Genomic DNA, 12,851 nt, shown 5'->3' with positions numbered 1-12,851 from the left:
GCGTTGAATCCTACGCCAGAACGGCCCCGGCGGCGCGAATGTCTCGGGCCGTCGAGGTCGGCTGCTTTGTCATAAAAGGGAGTTTCGAAGGGCATGTCATGGGTGCGATCATACCAGCACTAATGCACCGGATCCCATCAGAACTCCGCAGTTAAGCGTGCTTGGGCGAGGGTAGTACTAGGATGGGTGGCCCTATGGAAAGTCCTCGTGTTGCACCCCTTTTATTTTTTGCCCGCTTTTTTATTTTTTGATAATATTTATTTTTAATTTTTCGGCCTTTGGCTTTTCCTCTTCGGATAATTTTTTTTCTCCGAAAATAAACTGAGTCCGGAGACTGGTGGTGCCATGCAGCATAGCGGGACCAGCGCGTTGAATCCTACGCCAGAACGGCCCCGCCGGCGCGAATGTCTCGGGCCGTCGAGGTCTGCTGCTTTGTCATAAAAGGGAGTTTCGAAGGGCATGTAATGGGTACGATCATACCAGCACTAATGCACCAGATTCCATCAGAACTCCGCAGTTAAGCATGCTTGGGCGAGAGTAGTACTAGGATGGGTGACCCTCTGGGAAGTCCTCGTGTTGCACCCCTTTAATTTTTTGCCCGCTTTTTTATTTTTTGATAATATTTATTTTTAATTTTTCGGCTTTTGGCTTTTCCACTCCGGATAATTTTTTTCCTCCCAAAATAAACCGAGTTCGGAGACAGGCGGTGCCATGCAGCATAGCGGGACCAGCGCGTTGAATTCTATGCCAGAACGGCCCCGGCGGCCCGAATGTCTCGGGCCGTCGAGGTCTGCTGCTTTGTCATAAAAGGGAGTTTCGAAGGGCTTGTCATGGGTGTGATCATACCCGCACTAATGCACCGGATCCCACCAGAACTCCGCAGTTAAGCGTGCTTGGGCGAGAGTAGTACAAGGATGGGTGACCCCCTGGGAAGTCCTCGTGTTGCCCCCCTTTTATTTTTTGCTCGCTTTTTTATTTTTTGATAATATTTATTTTTAATTTTTCGGCTTTTGGCTTTTCCTCTTCGGATAATTTTTTTCCCCCGACAATAAACTGAGTCCGGAGACTGGCGGTGCCATGCCGCATAGCGGGACCAGCGCGTTGAATCCTACGCCAGAACGGCCCCCGCAGCGCGAATGTCTCGGGCGGTCGAGGTCTGCTGCTTTGTCATAAAAGGGAGTTTCGAAGGACATGTCATGGGTGCGATCATACCAGCACTAATGCACCGGATCCCATCAGAACTCCGCAGTTAAGCGTGCTTGGGCGAGGGTAGTACTAGGATGGGTGACCCTATGGAAAGTCCTCGTGTTGCACCCCATTTATTTTTTGCCCGCTTTTTTATTTTTTGATAATATTTATTTTTAATTTTTCGGCCTTTGGCTTTTCCTCTTCGGATAATTTTTTTTCCCCGAAAATAAACTGAGTCCGGAGACTGGCGGTGCCATGCAGCATAGCGGGACCAGCGCGTTGAATCCTACGCCAGAACGGCCCCGCCGGCGCGAATGTCTCGGGCCGTCGAGGTCTGCTGTTTTGTCATAAAAGGGAGTTTCAAAGGGCATGTAATGGGTACGATCATACCAGCACTAATGCACCAGATTCCATCAGAACTCCGCAGTTAAGCATGCTTGGGCGAGAGTAGTACTAGGATGGGTGACCCTCTGGGAAGTCCTCGTGTTGCACCCCTTTAATTTTTTGCCCGCTTTTTTATTTTTTGATAATATTTATTTTTAATTTTTCGGCTTTTGGCTTTTCCACTCCGAATAATTTTTTTCCTCCCAAAATAAACTGAGTTCGGAGACAGGCGGTGCCATGCAGCATAGCGGGACCAGCGCGTTGAATTCTACGCCAGAACGGCCCCGGCGGCGCGAATGTCTCGGGCCGTCGAGGTCTGCTGCTTTGTCATAAAAGGGAGTTTCGAAGGGATTGTCATGGGTATGATCATACCAGCACTAATGCATCGGATCCCATCAGAACTCCGCAGTTAAGCGTGCTTGGGCGAGAGTAGTACAAGGATGGGTGACCCCCTGGGAAGTCCTCGTGTTGCCCCCCTTTTATTTTTTGCCCGCTTTTTTATTTTTTGATAATATTTATTTTTAATTTTTTGGCTTTTGGCTTTTCCTCTTCGGATAATTTTTTTCCCCCGACAATAAACTGAGTCCGGAGACTGGCGGTGCCATGCCGCATAGCGGGACCAGCGCGTTGAATCCTACGCCAGAACGGCCCCGGCGGTGCGAATGTCTCGGGCCGTCGAGACCTGCTGCTTTGTCATAAAAGGGAGTTTCGAAGGGCTTGTCATGGGTGCGATCATACCAGCACTAATGCACCGGATCCCATCTGAACTCCGCAGTTAAGCGTGCTTGGGCGAGAGTAGTACTAGGATGGGTGACCCCCTGGGAAGTCCTCGTGTTGCACCCCTTTTATTTTTTGCCCGCTTTTTTATTTTTTGTTAATATTTATTTTTAATTTTTCGGCTTTTGGCTTTTCCTCTTCGGATAATTTTTTTTCCCCGAAAATAAACTGAGTCCGGAGACTGGCGGTGCCATGCAGCATAGCGGGACCAGCGCGTTGAATCCTACGCCAGAACGGCCCCGGCGGCGCGAATGTCTCGGGCCGTCGAGGTCGGCTGCTTTGTCATAAAAGGGAGTTTCGAAGGGCATGTCATGGGTGCGATCATACCAGCACTAATGCACCGGATCCCATCAGAACTCCGCAGTTAAGCGTGCTTGGGCGAGGGTAGTACTAGGATGGGTGGCCCTATGGAAAGTCCTCGTGTTGCACCCCTTTTATTTTTTGCCCGCTTTTTTATTTTTTGATAATATTTATTTTTAATTTTTCGGCCTTTGGCTTTTCCTCTTCGGATAATTTTTTTTCTCCGAAAATAAACTGAGTCCGGAGACTGGTGGTGCCATGCAGCATAGCGGGACCAGCGCGTTGAATCCTACGCCAGAACGGCCCCGCCGGCGCGAATGTCTCGGGCCGTCGAGGTCTGCTGCTTTGTCATAAAAGGGAGTTTCGAAGGGCATGTAATGGGTACGATCATACCAGCACTAATGCACCAGATTCCATCAGAACTCCGCAGTTAAGCATGCTTGGGCGAGAGTAGTACTAGGATGGGTGACCCTCTGGGAAGTCCTCGTGTTGCACCCCTTTAATTTTTTGCCCGCTTTTTTATTTTTTGATAATATTTATTTTTAATTTTTCGGCTTTTGGCTTTTCCACTCCGGATAATTTTTTTCCTCCCAAAATAAACCGAGTTCGGAGACAGGCGGTGCCATGCAGCATAGCGGGACCAGCGCGTTGAATTCTATGCCAGAACGGCCCCGGCGGCCCGAATGTCTCGGGCCGTCGAGGTCTGCTGCTTTGTCATAAAAGGGAGTTTCGAAGGGCTTGTCATGGGTGTGATCATACCCGCACTAATGCACCGGATCCCATCAGAACTCCGCAGTTAAGCGTGCTTGGGCGAGAGTAGTACAAGGATGGGTGACCCCCTGGGAAGTCCTCGTGTTGCCCCCCTTTTATTTTTTGCTCGCTTTTTTATTTTTTGATAATATTTATTTTTAATTTTTCGGCTTTTGGCTTTTCCTCTTCGGATAATTTTTTTCCCCCGACAATAAACTGAGTCCGGAGACTGGCGGTGCCATGCCGCATAGCGGGACCAGCGCGTTGAATCCTACGCCAGAACGGCCCCGGCAGCGCGAATGTCTCGGGCGGTCGAGGTCTGCTGCTTTGTCATAAAAGGGAGTTTCGAAGGACATGTCATGGGTGCGATCATACCAGCACTAATGCACCGGATCCCATCAGAACTCCGCAGTTAAGCGTGCTTGGGCGAGGGTAGTACTAGGATGGGTGACCCTATGGAAAGTCCTCGTGTTGCACCCCATTTATTTTTTGCCCGCTTTTTTATTTTTTGATAATATTTATTTTTAATTTTTCGGCCTTTGGCTTTTCCTCTTCGGATAATTTTTTTTCCCCGAAAATAAACTGAGTCCGGAGACTGGCGGTGCCATGCAGCATAGCGGGACCAGCGCGTTGAATCCTACGCCAGAACGGCCCCGCCGGCGCGAATGTCTCGGGCCGTCGAGGTCTGCTGCTTTGTCATAAAAGGGAGTTTCAAAGGGCATGTAATGGGTACGATCATACCAGCACTAATGCACCAGATTCCATCAGAACTCCGCAGTTAAGCATGCTTGGGCGAGAGTAGTACTAGGATGGGTGACCCTCTGGGAAGTCCTCGTGTTGCACCCCTTTAATTTTTTGCCCGCTTTTTTATTTTTTGATAATATTTATTTTTAATTTTTCGGCTTTTGGCTTTTCCACTCCGGATAATTTTTTTCCTCCCAAAATAAACTGAGTTCGGAGACAGGCGGTGCCATGCAGCATAGCGGGACCAGCGCGTTGAATTCTACGCCAGAACGGCCCCGGCGGCGCGAATGTCTCGGGCCGTCGAGGTCTGCTGCTTTGTCATAAAAGGGAGTTTCGAAGGGATTGTCATGGGTGTGATCATACCAGCACTAATGCACCGGATCCCATCAGAACTCCGCAGTTAAGCGTGCTTGGGCGAGAGTAGTACAAGGATGGGTGACCCCCTGGGAAGTCCTCGTGTTGCCCCCCTTTTATTTTTTGCCCGCTTTTTTATTTTTTGATAATATTTATTTTTAATTTTTCGGCTTTTGGCTTTTCCTCTTCGGATAATTTTTTTTCCCCGACAATAAACTGAGTCCGGAGACTGGCGGTGCCATGCCGCATAGCGGGACCAGCGCGTTGAATCCTACGCCAGAACGGCCCCGGCGGTGCGAATGTCTCGGGCCGTCGAGACCTGCTGCTTTGTCATAAAAGGGAGTTTCGAAGGGCTTGTCATGGGTGCGATCATACCAGCACTAATGCACCGGATCCCATCTGAACTCCGCAGTTAAGCGTGCTTGGGCGAGAGTAGTACTAGGATGGGTGACCCCCTGGGAAGTCCTCGTGTTGCACCCCTTTTATTTTTTGCCCGCTTTTTTATTTTTTGTTAATATTTATTTTTAATTTTTCGGCTTTTGGCTTTTCCTCTTCGGATAATTTTTTTTTTCCGAAAATAAACTGAGTCCGGAGACTGGCGGTGCCATGCAGCATAGCGGGACCAGCGCGTTGAATCCTACGCCAGAACGGCCCCGGCGGCGCGAATGTCTCGGGCCGTCGAGGTCGGCTGCTTTGTCATAAAAGGGAGTTTCGAAGGGCATGTCATGGGTGCGATCATACCAGCACTAATGCACCGGATCCCATCAGAACTCCGCAGTTAAGCGTGCTTGGGCGAGGGTAGTACTAGGATGGGTGACCCTATGGAAAGTCCTCGTGTTGCACCCCTTTTATTTTTTGCCCGCTTTTTTATTTTTTGATAATATTTATTTTTAATTTTTCGGCCTTTGGCTTTTCCTCTTCGGATAATTTTTTTTCTCCGAAAATAAACTGAGTCCGGAGACTGGCGGTGCCATGCAGCATAGCGGGACCAGCGCGTTGAATCCTACGCCAGAACGGCCCCGCCGGCGCGAATGTCTCGGGCCGTCGAGGTCTGCTGCTTTGTCATAAAAGGGAGTTTCGAAGGGCATGTAATGGGTACGATCATACCAGCACTAATGCACCAGATTCCATCAGAACTCCGCAGTTAAGCATGCTTGGGCGAGAGTAGTACTAGGATGGGTGACCCTCTGGGAAGTCCTCGTGTTGCACCCCTTTAATTTTTTGCCCGCTTTTTTATTTTTTGATAATATTTATTTTTAATTTTTCGGCTTTTGGCTTTTCCACTCCGGATAATTTTTTTCCTCCCAAAATAAACCGAGTTCGGAGACAGGCGGTGCCATGCTGCATAGCGGGACCAGCGCGTTGAATTCTACGCCAGAACGGCCCCGGCGGCGCGAATGTCTCGGGCCGTCGAGGTCTGCTGCTTTGTCATAAAAGGGAGTTTCGAAGGGCTTGTCATGGGTGTGATCATACCAGCACTAATGCACCGGATCCCATCAGAACTCCGCAGTTAAGCGTGCTTGGGCGAGAGTAGTACAAGGATGGGTGACCCCCTGGGAAGTCCTCGTGTTGCCCCCCTTTTATTCTTTGCCCGCTTTTTTATTTTTTGATAATATTTATTTTTAATTTTTCGGCTTTTGGCTTTTCCTCTTCGGATAATTTTTTCTCCCGAAAATAAACTGAGTCCGGAGACTGGCGGTGCCATGCAGCATAGCGGGACCAGCGCGTTGAATCCTACGCCAGAACGGCCCCGGCGGTGCGAATGTCTCGGGCCGTCGAGACCTGCTGCTTTGTCATAAAAGGGAGTTTCGAAGGGCTTGTCATGGGTGCGATCATACCAGCACTAATGCACCGGATCCCATCTGAACTCCGCAGTTAAGCGTGCTTGGGCGAGAGTAGTACTAGGATGGGTGACCCCCTGGGAAGTCCTCGTGTTGCACCCCTTTTATTTTTTGCCCGCTTTTTTATTTTTTGTTAATATTTATTTTTAATTTTTCGGCTTTTGGCTTTTCCTCTTCGGATAATTTTTTTTCCCCGAAAATAAACTGAGTCCGGAGACTGGCGGGGCCATGCAGCATAGCGGGACCAGCGCGTTGAATCCTACGCCAGAACGGCCCCGGCGACGCGAATGTCTCGGGCCGTCGAGGTCGGCTGCTTTGTCATAAAAGGGAGTTTCGAAGGGCATGTCATGGGTGCGATCATACCAGCACTAATGCACCGGATCCCATCAGAACTCCGCAGTTAAGCGTGCTTGGGCGAGGGTAGTACTAGGATGGGTGGCCCTATGGAAAGTCCTCGTGTTGCACCCCTTTTATTTTTTGCCCGCTTTTTTATTTTTTGATAATATTTATTTTTAATTTTTCGGCCTTTGGCTTTTCCTCTTCGGATAATTTTTTTTCTCCGAAAATAAACTGAGTCCGGAGACTGGCGGTGCCATGCAGCATAGCGGGACCAGCGCGTTGAATTCTACGCCAGAACGGCCCCGGCGGCGCGAATGTCTCGGGCCGTTGAGGTCTGCTGCTTTGTCATAAAAGGGAGTTTCGAAGGGATTGTCATGGGTGTGATCATACCAGCACTAATGCACCGGATCCCATCAGAACTCCGCAGTTAAGCGTGCTTGGGCGAGAGTAGTACAAGGATGGGTGACCCCCTGGGAAGTCCTCGTGTTGCCCCCCTTTTATTTTTTGCCCGCTTTTTTATTTTTTGATAATATTTATTTTTAATTTTTCGGCTTTTGGCTTTTCCTCTTCGGATAATTTTTTTCCCCCGACAATAAACTGAGTCCGGAGACTGGCGGTGCGATGCCGCATAGCGGGACCAGCGCGTTGAATCCTACGCCAGAACGGCCCCGGCGGTGCGAATGTCTCGGGCCGTCGAGACCTGCTGCTTTGTCATAAAAGGGAGTTTCGAAGGGCTTGTCATGGGTGCGATCATACCAGCACTAATGCACCGGATCCCATCTGAACTCCGCAGTTAAGCGTGCTTGGGCGAGAGTAGTACTAGGATGGGTGACCCCCTGGGAAGTCCTCGTGTTGCACCCTTTTTATTTTTTGCCCGCTTTTTTATTTTTTATTAATATTTATTTTTAATTTTTCGGCTTTTGGCTTTTCCTCTTCGGATAATTTTTTTTCCCCGAAAATAAACTGAGTCCGGAGACTGGCGGTGCCATGCAGCATAGCGGGACCAGCGCGTTGAATCCTACGCCAGAACGGCCCCGGCGGCGCGAATGTCTCGGGCCGTCGAGGTCGGCTGCTTTGTCATAAAAGGGAGTTTCGAAGGGCATGTCATGGGTGCGATCATACCAGCACTAATGCACCGGATCCCATCAGAACTCCGCAGTTAAGCGTGCTTGGGCGAGGGTAGTACTAGGATGGGTGACCCTATGGAAAGTCCTCGTGTTGCACCCCTTTTATTTTTTGCCCGCTTTTTTATTTTTTGATAATATTTATTTTTAATTTTTCGGCCTTTGGCTTTTCCTCTTCGGATAATTTTTTTTCTCCGAAAATAAACTGAGTCCGGAGACTGGCGGTGCCATGCAGCATAGCGGGACCAGCGCGTTGAATCCTACGCCAGAACGGCCCCGGCGGCGCGAATGTCTCGGGCCGTCGAGGTCGGCTGCTTTGTCATAAAAGGGAGTTTCGAAGGGCATGTCATGGGTGCGATCATACCAGCACTAATGCACCGGATCCCATCAGAACTCCGCAGTTAAGCGTGCTTGGGCGAGGGTAGTACTAGGATGGGTGACCCTATGGAAAGTCCTCGTGTTGCACCCCTTTTATTTTTTGCCCGCTTTTTTATTTTTTGATAATATTTATTTTTAATTTTTCGGCCTTTGGCTTTTCCTCTTCGGATAATTTTTTTTCTCCGAAAATAAACTGAGTCCGGAGACTGGCGGTGCCATGCAGCATAGCGGGACCAGCGCGTTGAATCCTACGCCAGAACGGCCCCGCCGGCGCGAATGTCTCGGGCCGTCGAGGTCTGCTGCTTTGTCATAAAAGGGAGTTTCGAAGGGCATGTAATGGGTACGATCATACCAGCACTAATGCACCAGATTCCATCAGAACTCCGCAGTTAAGCATGCTTGGGCGAGAGTAGTACTAGGATGGATGACCCTCTGGGAAGTCCTCGTGTTGCACCCCTTTAATTTTTTGCCCGCTTTTTTATTTTTTGATAATATTTATTTTTAATTTTTCGGCTTTTGGCTTTTCCACTCCGGATAATTTTTTTCCTCCCAAAATAAACCGAGTTCGGAGACAGGCGGTGCCATGCTGCATAGCGGGACCAGCGCGTTGAATTCTACGCCAGAACGGCCCCGGCGGCGCGAATGTCTCGGGCCGTCGAGGTCTGCTGCTTTGTCATAAAAGGGAGTTTCGAAGGGCTTGTCATGGGTGTGATCATACCAGCACTAATGCACCGGATCCCATCAGAACTCCGCAGTTAAGCGTGCTTGGGCGAGAGTAGTACAAGGATGGGTGACCCCCTGGGAAGTCCTCGTGTTGCCCCCCTTTTATTTTTTGCCCGCTTTTTTATTTTTTGATAATATTTATTTTTAATTTTTCGGCTTTTGGCTTTTCCTCTTCGGATAATTTTTTCTCCCGAAAATAAACTGAGTCCGGAGACTGGCGGTGCCATGCAGCATAGCGGGACCAGCGCGTTGAATCCTACGCCAGAACGGCCCCGGCGGCGCGAATGTCTCGGGCCGTCGAGGTCGGCTGCTTTGTCATAAAAGGGAGTTTCGAAGGGCATGTCATGGGTGCGATCATACCAGCACTAATGCACCGGATCCCATCAGAACTCCGCGGTTAAGCGTGCTTAGGCGAGGGTAGTACTAGGATGGGTGACCCTATGGAAAGTCCTCGTGTTGCACCCCTTTTATTTTTTGCCCGCTTTTTTATTTTTTGGTAATATTTATTTTTAATTTTTCGGCCTTTGGCTTTTCCTCTTCGGATAATTTTTTCTCCCCGAAAATAAACTGAGTCCGGAGACTGGCTGTGCCATGCAGCATAGCGGGACCAGCGCGTTGAATCCTACGCCAGAACGGCCCTGGCGGCGCGAATGTCTCGGGCCGTCGAGACCGGCTGCTTTGTCATAAAACGGAGTTTCGAAGGGCTTGTCATGGGTGCGATCATACCCGCACTAATGCACCGGATCCCATCAGAACTCTGCAGTTAAGCGTGCTTGGGCGAGAGTAGTACTAGGATGGGTGACCCCCCGGGAAGTCCTCGTGTTGCACCCCATTTATTTTTTGCCCGTTTTTTTATTTTTTGATAATATTTATTTTTAATTTTTCGGCTTTTGGCTTTTCCACTTCGGATAATTTTTTTTTCCCGAAAATAAACTGAGTCCGGAGACTGGCGGTGCCATGCAGCATAGCGGGACCAGCGCGTTGAATCCTACGCCAGAACGGCCCCGGCGGCGCGAATGTCTCGGGCCGTCGAGGTCGGCTGCTTTGTCATAAAAGGGAGTTTCGAAGGGCATGTCATGGGTGCGATCATACCAGCACTAATGCACCGGATCCCATCAAAACTCCGCAGTTAAGCGTGCTTGGGCGAGAGTAGCACTAGGATGGGTGACCACCTGGGAAGTCCTCGTGTTGCACCCCTTTTATTTTTTGCCCCTTTTTTTATTTTTTGATAATATTTATTTTTAATTTTTCGGCTTTTGGCTTTTCCGCTTCGGATAATCTTTTTTCTCCGAAAATAAACTGAGTCCGGAGACTGGCGGTGCCATGCAGCATAGCGGGACCAGCGCGTTGAATCCGACGCCATAACGGCCCCGGCGGTGCGAATGTCTCGGGCCGTCGAGACCTGCTGCTTTGTCATAAAAGGGGGTTTCGAAGGGCTTGTCATGGGTGCGATCATACCAGCACTAATGCACCGGATCCCATCTGAACTCCGCAGTTAAGCGTGCTTGGGCGAGAGTAGTACTAGGATGGGTGACCCCCTGGGAAGTCCTCGTGTTGCACCCCTTTTATTTTTTGCCCGCTTTTTTATTTTTTGTTAATATTTATTTTTAATTTTTCGGCTTTTGGCTTTTCCTCTTCGGATAATTTTTTTTCCGCGAAAATAAACTGAGTCCGGAGACTGGCGGTGCCATGCAGCATAGCGGGACCAGCGCGTTGAATCCTACGCCAGAACGGCCCCGGCGGCGCGAATGTCTCGGGCCGTCGAGGTCGGCTGTTTTGTCATAAAAGGGAGTTTCGAAGGGCATGTCATGGGTGCGATCATACCAGCACTAATGCACCGGATCCCATCAGAACTCCGCAGTTAAGCGTGCTTGGGCGAGGGTAGTACTAGGATGGGTGACCCTATGGAAAGTCCTCGTGTTGCACCCCTTTTATTTTTTGCCCGCTTTTTTATTTTTTGATAATATTTATTTTTAATTTTTCGGCCTTTGGCTTTTCCTCTTCGGATAATTTTTTTTCTCCGAAAATAAACTGAGTCCGGAGACTGGCGGTGCCATGCAGCATAGCGGGACCAGCGCGTTGAATCCTACGCCAGAACGGCCCCGCCGGCGCGAATGTCTCGGGCCGTCGAGGTCTGCTGCTTTGTCATAAAAGGGAGTTTCGAAGGGCATGTAATGGGTACGATCAAAACAGCACTAATGCACCAGATTCCATCAGAACTCCGCAGTTAAGCATGCTTGGGCGAGAGTAGTACTAGGATGGGTGACCCTCTGGGAAGTCCTCGTGTTGCACCACTTTTATTTTTTGCCCGCTTTTTTATTTTTTGATAATATTTATTTTTAATTTTTCGGCTTTTGGCTTTTCCTCTTCGGATAATTTTTTCCCCCGAAAATAAACTGAGTCCGGAGACTGGCGGTGCCATGCAGCATAGCGGGACCAGCGCGTTGAATCCTACGCCAGAACGGCCCCGGCGGCGCGAATATCTCGGGCCGTCGAGGTCGGCTGCTTTGTCATAAAAGGGAGTTTCGAAGGGCATGTCATGGGTGCGATCATACCAGCACTAATGCACCGGATCCCATCAGAACTCCGCAGTTAAGCGTGCTTAGGCGAGGGTAGTACTAGGATGGGTGACCCTATGGAAAGTCCTCGTGTTGCACCCCTTTTATTTTTTGCCCGCTTTTTTATTTTTTGGTAATATTTATTTTTAATTTTTCGGCCTTTGGCTTTTCCTCTTCGGATAATTTTTTCTCCCCGAAAATAAACTGAGTCCGGAGACTGGCTGTGCCATGCAGCATAGCGGGACCAGCGCGTTGAATCCTACGCCAGAACGGCCCTGGCGGCGCGAATGTCTCGGGCCGTCGAGACCGGCTGCTTTGTCATAAAACGGAGTTTCGAAGGGCTTGTCATGGGTGCGATCATACCCGCACTAATGCACCGGATCCCATCAGAACTCTGCTGTTAAGCGTGCTTGGGCGAGAGTAGTACTAGGATGGGTGACCCCCCGGGAAGTCCTCGTGTTGCACCCCATTTATTTTTTGCCCTTTTTTTATTTTTTGATAATATTTATTTTTAATTTTTCGGCTTTTGGCTTTTCCGCTTCGGATAATCTTTTTTCTCCGAAAATAAACTGAGTCCGGAGACTGGCGGTGCCATGCAGCATAGCGGGACCAGCGCGTTGAATCCGACGCCATAACGGCCCCGGCGGTGCGAATGTCTCGGGCCGTCGAGACCTGCTGCTTTGTCATAAAAGGGGGTTTCGAAGGGCTTGTCATGGGTGCGATCATACCAGCACTAATGCACCGGATCCCATCTGAACTCCGCAGTTAAGCGTGCTTGGGCGAGAGTAGTACTAGGATGGGTGACCCCCTGGGAAGTCCTCGTGTTGCACCCCTTTTATTTTTTGCCCGCTTTTTTATTTTTTGTTAATATTTATTTTTAATTTTTCGGCTTTTGGCTTTTCCTCTTCGGATAATTTTTTTTCCGCGAAAATAAACTGAGTCCGGAGACTGGCGTTGCCATGCAGCATAGCGGGACCAGCGTGTTGCACCCCTTTTATTTTTTGCCCGCTTTTTTATTTTTTGGTAATATTTATTTTTAATTTTTCGGCCTTTGGCTTTTCCTCTTCGGATAATTTTTTCTCCCCGAAAATAAACTGAGTCCGGAGACTGGCTGTGCCATGCAGCATAGCGGGACCAGCGCGTTGAATCCTACGCCAGAACGGCCCTGGCGGCGCGAATGTCTCGGGCCGTCGAGACCGGCTGCTTTGTCATAAAACGGAGTTTCGAAGGGCTTGTCATGGGTGCGATCATACCCGCACTAATGCACCGGATCCCATCAGAACTCTGCAGTTAAGCGTGCTTGGGCGAGAGTAGTACTAGGATGGGTGACCCCCCGGGAAGTCCTCGTGTTGCACCCCATTTATTTTTTGCCCGTTTTTTTATTTTTTGAT

The 12,851-nt window shown here is 49.5% G+C and overlaps 26 non-coding genes and 9 pseudogenes across 26 annotated transcripts; all 35 read left to right on the top strand.

The window, feature by feature from the left end:
* The first annotated feature begins 100 nt into the window (after positions 1 to 100).
* LOC149755285 (5S ribosomal RNA) lies at positions 101 to 219 on the top strand. The gene has a single exon (XR_016404645.1). It is a non-coding gene; the product is annotated as a 5S ribosomal RNA (ribosomal RNA).
* A 247-nt stretch (positions 220 to 466) lies between these two features.
* Positions 467 to 585, top strand: LOC149755284 (5S ribosomal RNA; annotated as a pseudogene).
* Positions 586 to 832: 247 nt separating this feature from the next.
* Positions 833 to 951, top strand: LOC149755283 (5S ribosomal RNA; annotated as a pseudogene).
* Positions 952 to 1,198: 247 nt separating this feature from the next.
* LOC149755282 (5S ribosomal RNA) lies at positions 1,199 to 1,317 on the top strand. Its single transcript, XR_016402429.1, has one exon. It is a non-coding gene; the product is annotated as a 5S ribosomal RNA (ribosomal RNA).
* Positions 1,318 to 1,564: 247 nt separating this feature from the next.
* Positions 1,565 to 1,683, top strand: LOC149755281 (5S ribosomal RNA; annotated as a pseudogene).
* Positions 1,684 to 1,930: 247 nt separating this feature from the next.
* On the top strand, positions 1,931 to 2,049 carry LOC149755280 (5S ribosomal RNA; annotated as a pseudogene).
* Positions 2,050 to 2,296: 247 nt separating this feature from the next.
* LOC149755279 (5S ribosomal RNA) lies at positions 2,297 to 2,415 on the top strand. Its single transcript, XR_016409418.1, has one exon. It is a non-coding gene; the product is annotated as a 5S ribosomal RNA (ribosomal RNA).
* A 247-nt stretch (positions 2,416 to 2,662) lies between these two features.
* Positions 2,663 to 2,781, top strand: LOC149755278 (5S ribosomal RNA). The gene has a single exon (XR_016404644.1). It is a non-coding gene; the product is annotated as a 5S ribosomal RNA (ribosomal RNA).
* A 247-nt stretch (positions 2,782 to 3,028) lies between these two features.
* Positions 3,029 to 3,147, top strand: LOC149755277 (5S ribosomal RNA; annotated as a pseudogene).
* Positions 3,148 to 3,394: 247 nt separating this feature from the next.
* Positions 3,395 to 3,513, top strand: LOC149755276 (5S ribosomal RNA). Its single transcript, XR_016407777.1, has one exon. It is a non-coding gene; the product is annotated as a 5S ribosomal RNA (ribosomal RNA).
* Positions 3,514 to 3,760: 247 nt separating this feature from the next.
* LOC149755275 (5S ribosomal RNA) lies at positions 3,761 to 3,879 on the top strand. The gene has a single exon (XR_016402428.1). It is a non-coding gene; the product is annotated as a 5S ribosomal RNA (ribosomal RNA).
* A 247-nt stretch (positions 3,880 to 4,126) lies between these two features.
* On the top strand, positions 4,127 to 4,245 carry LOC149755274 (5S ribosomal RNA; annotated as a pseudogene).
* A 247-nt stretch (positions 4,246 to 4,492) lies between these two features.
* On the top strand, positions 4,493 to 4,611 carry LOC149755273 (5S ribosomal RNA). Its single transcript, XR_016406782.1, has one exon. It is a non-coding gene; the product is annotated as a 5S ribosomal RNA (ribosomal RNA).
* A 247-nt stretch (positions 4,612 to 4,858) lies between these two features.
* LOC149755272 (5S ribosomal RNA) lies at positions 4,859 to 4,977 on the top strand. Its single transcript, XR_016409407.1, has one exon. It is a non-coding gene; the product is annotated as a 5S ribosomal RNA (ribosomal RNA).
* A 247-nt stretch (positions 4,978 to 5,224) lies between these two features.
* Positions 5,225 to 5,343, top strand: LOC149755271 (5S ribosomal RNA). Its single transcript, XR_016402427.1, has one exon. It is a non-coding gene; the product is annotated as a 5S ribosomal RNA (ribosomal RNA).
* A 247-nt stretch (positions 5,344 to 5,590) lies between these two features.
* Positions 5,591 to 5,709, top strand: LOC149755270 (5S ribosomal RNA; annotated as a pseudogene).
* Positions 5,710 to 5,956: 247 nt separating this feature from the next.
* On the top strand, positions 5,957 to 6,075 carry LOC149755269 (5S ribosomal RNA). Its single transcript, XR_016406781.1, has one exon. It is a non-coding gene; the product is annotated as a 5S ribosomal RNA (ribosomal RNA).
* A 246-nt stretch (positions 6,076 to 6,321) lies between these two features.
* On the top strand, positions 6,322 to 6,440 carry LOC149755268 (5S ribosomal RNA). The gene has a single exon (XR_016409396.1). It is a non-coding gene; the product is annotated as a 5S ribosomal RNA (ribosomal RNA).
* A 247-nt stretch (positions 6,441 to 6,687) lies between these two features.
* LOC149755267 (5S ribosomal RNA) lies at positions 6,688 to 6,806 on the top strand. Its single transcript, XR_016404643.1, has one exon. It is a non-coding gene; the product is annotated as a 5S ribosomal RNA (ribosomal RNA).
* A 247-nt stretch (positions 6,807 to 7,053) lies between these two features.
* On the top strand, positions 7,054 to 7,172 carry LOC149755266 (5S ribosomal RNA). The gene has a single exon (XR_016406780.1). It is a non-coding gene; the product is annotated as a 5S ribosomal RNA (ribosomal RNA).
* Positions 7,173 to 7,419: 247 nt separating this feature from the next.
* Positions 7,420 to 7,538, top strand: LOC149755265 (5S ribosomal RNA). The gene has a single exon (XR_016410112.1). It is a non-coding gene; the product is annotated as a 5S ribosomal RNA (ribosomal RNA).
* A 247-nt stretch (positions 7,539 to 7,785) lies between these two features.
* LOC149755264 (5S ribosomal RNA) lies at positions 7,786 to 7,904 on the top strand. Its single transcript, XR_016402426.1, has one exon. It is a non-coding gene; the product is annotated as a 5S ribosomal RNA (ribosomal RNA).
* Positions 7,905 to 8,151: 247 nt separating this feature from the next.
* On the top strand, positions 8,152 to 8,270 carry LOC149755263 (5S ribosomal RNA). The gene has a single exon (XR_016402425.1). It is a non-coding gene; the product is annotated as a 5S ribosomal RNA (ribosomal RNA).
* Positions 8,271 to 8,517: 247 nt separating this feature from the next.
* Positions 8,518 to 8,636, top strand: LOC149755262 (5S ribosomal RNA; annotated as a pseudogene).
* Positions 8,637 to 8,883: 247 nt separating this feature from the next.
* LOC149755261 (5S ribosomal RNA) lies at positions 8,884 to 9,002 on the top strand. Its single transcript, XR_016406779.1, has one exon. It is a non-coding gene; the product is annotated as a 5S ribosomal RNA (ribosomal RNA).
* Positions 9,003 to 9,248: 246 nt separating this feature from the next.
* On the top strand, positions 9,249 to 9,367 carry LOC149755260 (5S ribosomal RNA). The gene has a single exon (XR_016408082.1). It is a non-coding gene; the product is annotated as a 5S ribosomal RNA (ribosomal RNA).
* Positions 9,368 to 9,614: 247 nt separating this feature from the next.
* LOC149755259 (5S ribosomal RNA) lies at positions 9,615 to 9,733 on the top strand. Its single transcript, XR_016404615.1, has one exon. It is a non-coding gene; the product is annotated as a 5S ribosomal RNA (ribosomal RNA).
* A 247-nt stretch (positions 9,734 to 9,980) lies between these two features.
* Positions 9,981 to 10,099, top strand: LOC149755258 (5S ribosomal RNA). Its single transcript, XR_016408066.1, has one exon. It is a non-coding gene; the product is annotated as a 5S ribosomal RNA (ribosomal RNA).
* A 247-nt stretch (positions 10,100 to 10,346) lies between these two features.
* Positions 10,347 to 10,465, top strand: LOC149755257 (5S ribosomal RNA). Its single transcript, XR_016409385.1, has one exon. It is a non-coding gene; the product is annotated as a 5S ribosomal RNA (ribosomal RNA).
* Positions 10,466 to 10,712: 247 nt separating this feature from the next.
* On the top strand, positions 10,713 to 10,831 carry LOC149755256 (5S ribosomal RNA). The gene has a single exon (XR_016402424.1). It is a non-coding gene; the product is annotated as a 5S ribosomal RNA (ribosomal RNA).
* Positions 10,832 to 11,078: 247 nt separating this feature from the next.
* On the top strand, positions 11,079 to 11,197 carry LOC149755255 (5S ribosomal RNA; annotated as a pseudogene).
* Positions 11,198 to 11,443: 246 nt separating this feature from the next.
* Positions 11,444 to 11,562, top strand: LOC149755254 (5S ribosomal RNA). The gene has a single exon (XR_016406154.1). It is a non-coding gene; the product is annotated as a 5S ribosomal RNA (ribosomal RNA).
* A 247-nt stretch (positions 11,563 to 11,809) lies between these two features.
* On the top strand, positions 11,810 to 11,928 carry LOC149755253 (5S ribosomal RNA). The gene has a single exon (XR_016406965.1). It is a non-coding gene; the product is annotated as a 5S ribosomal RNA (ribosomal RNA).
* Positions 11,929 to 12,174: 246 nt separating this feature from the next.
* Positions 12,175 to 12,293, top strand: LOC149755252 (5S ribosomal RNA). The gene has a single exon (XR_016409374.1). It is a non-coding gene; the product is annotated as a 5S ribosomal RNA (ribosomal RNA).
* Positions 12,294 to 12,699: 406 nt separating this feature from the next.
* LOC149755251 (5S ribosomal RNA) lies at positions 12,700 to 12,818 on the top strand. Its single transcript, XR_016404614.1, has one exon. It is a non-coding gene; the product is annotated as a 5S ribosomal RNA (ribosomal RNA).
* Positions 12,819 to 12,851: the final 33 nt, after the last annotated feature.

The sequence above is a fragment of the Phoenix dactylifera genome, chromosome 4, assembly GCF_051530095.1.
Source record: "Phoenix dactylifera cultivar Ajwa chromosome 4, Ajwa_hap1_PhDact_Kaust_v1.1, whole genome shotgun sequence".
In the NCBI taxonomy this organism is placed as follows: Eukaryota; Viridiplantae; Streptophyta; class Magnoliopsida; order Arecales; family Arecaceae; genus Phoenix; species Phoenix dactylifera.
The sequence above is the reverse complement of the archived record's forward strand: the minus strand, read 5'-3'. Positions and strand labels throughout refer to the sequence as shown.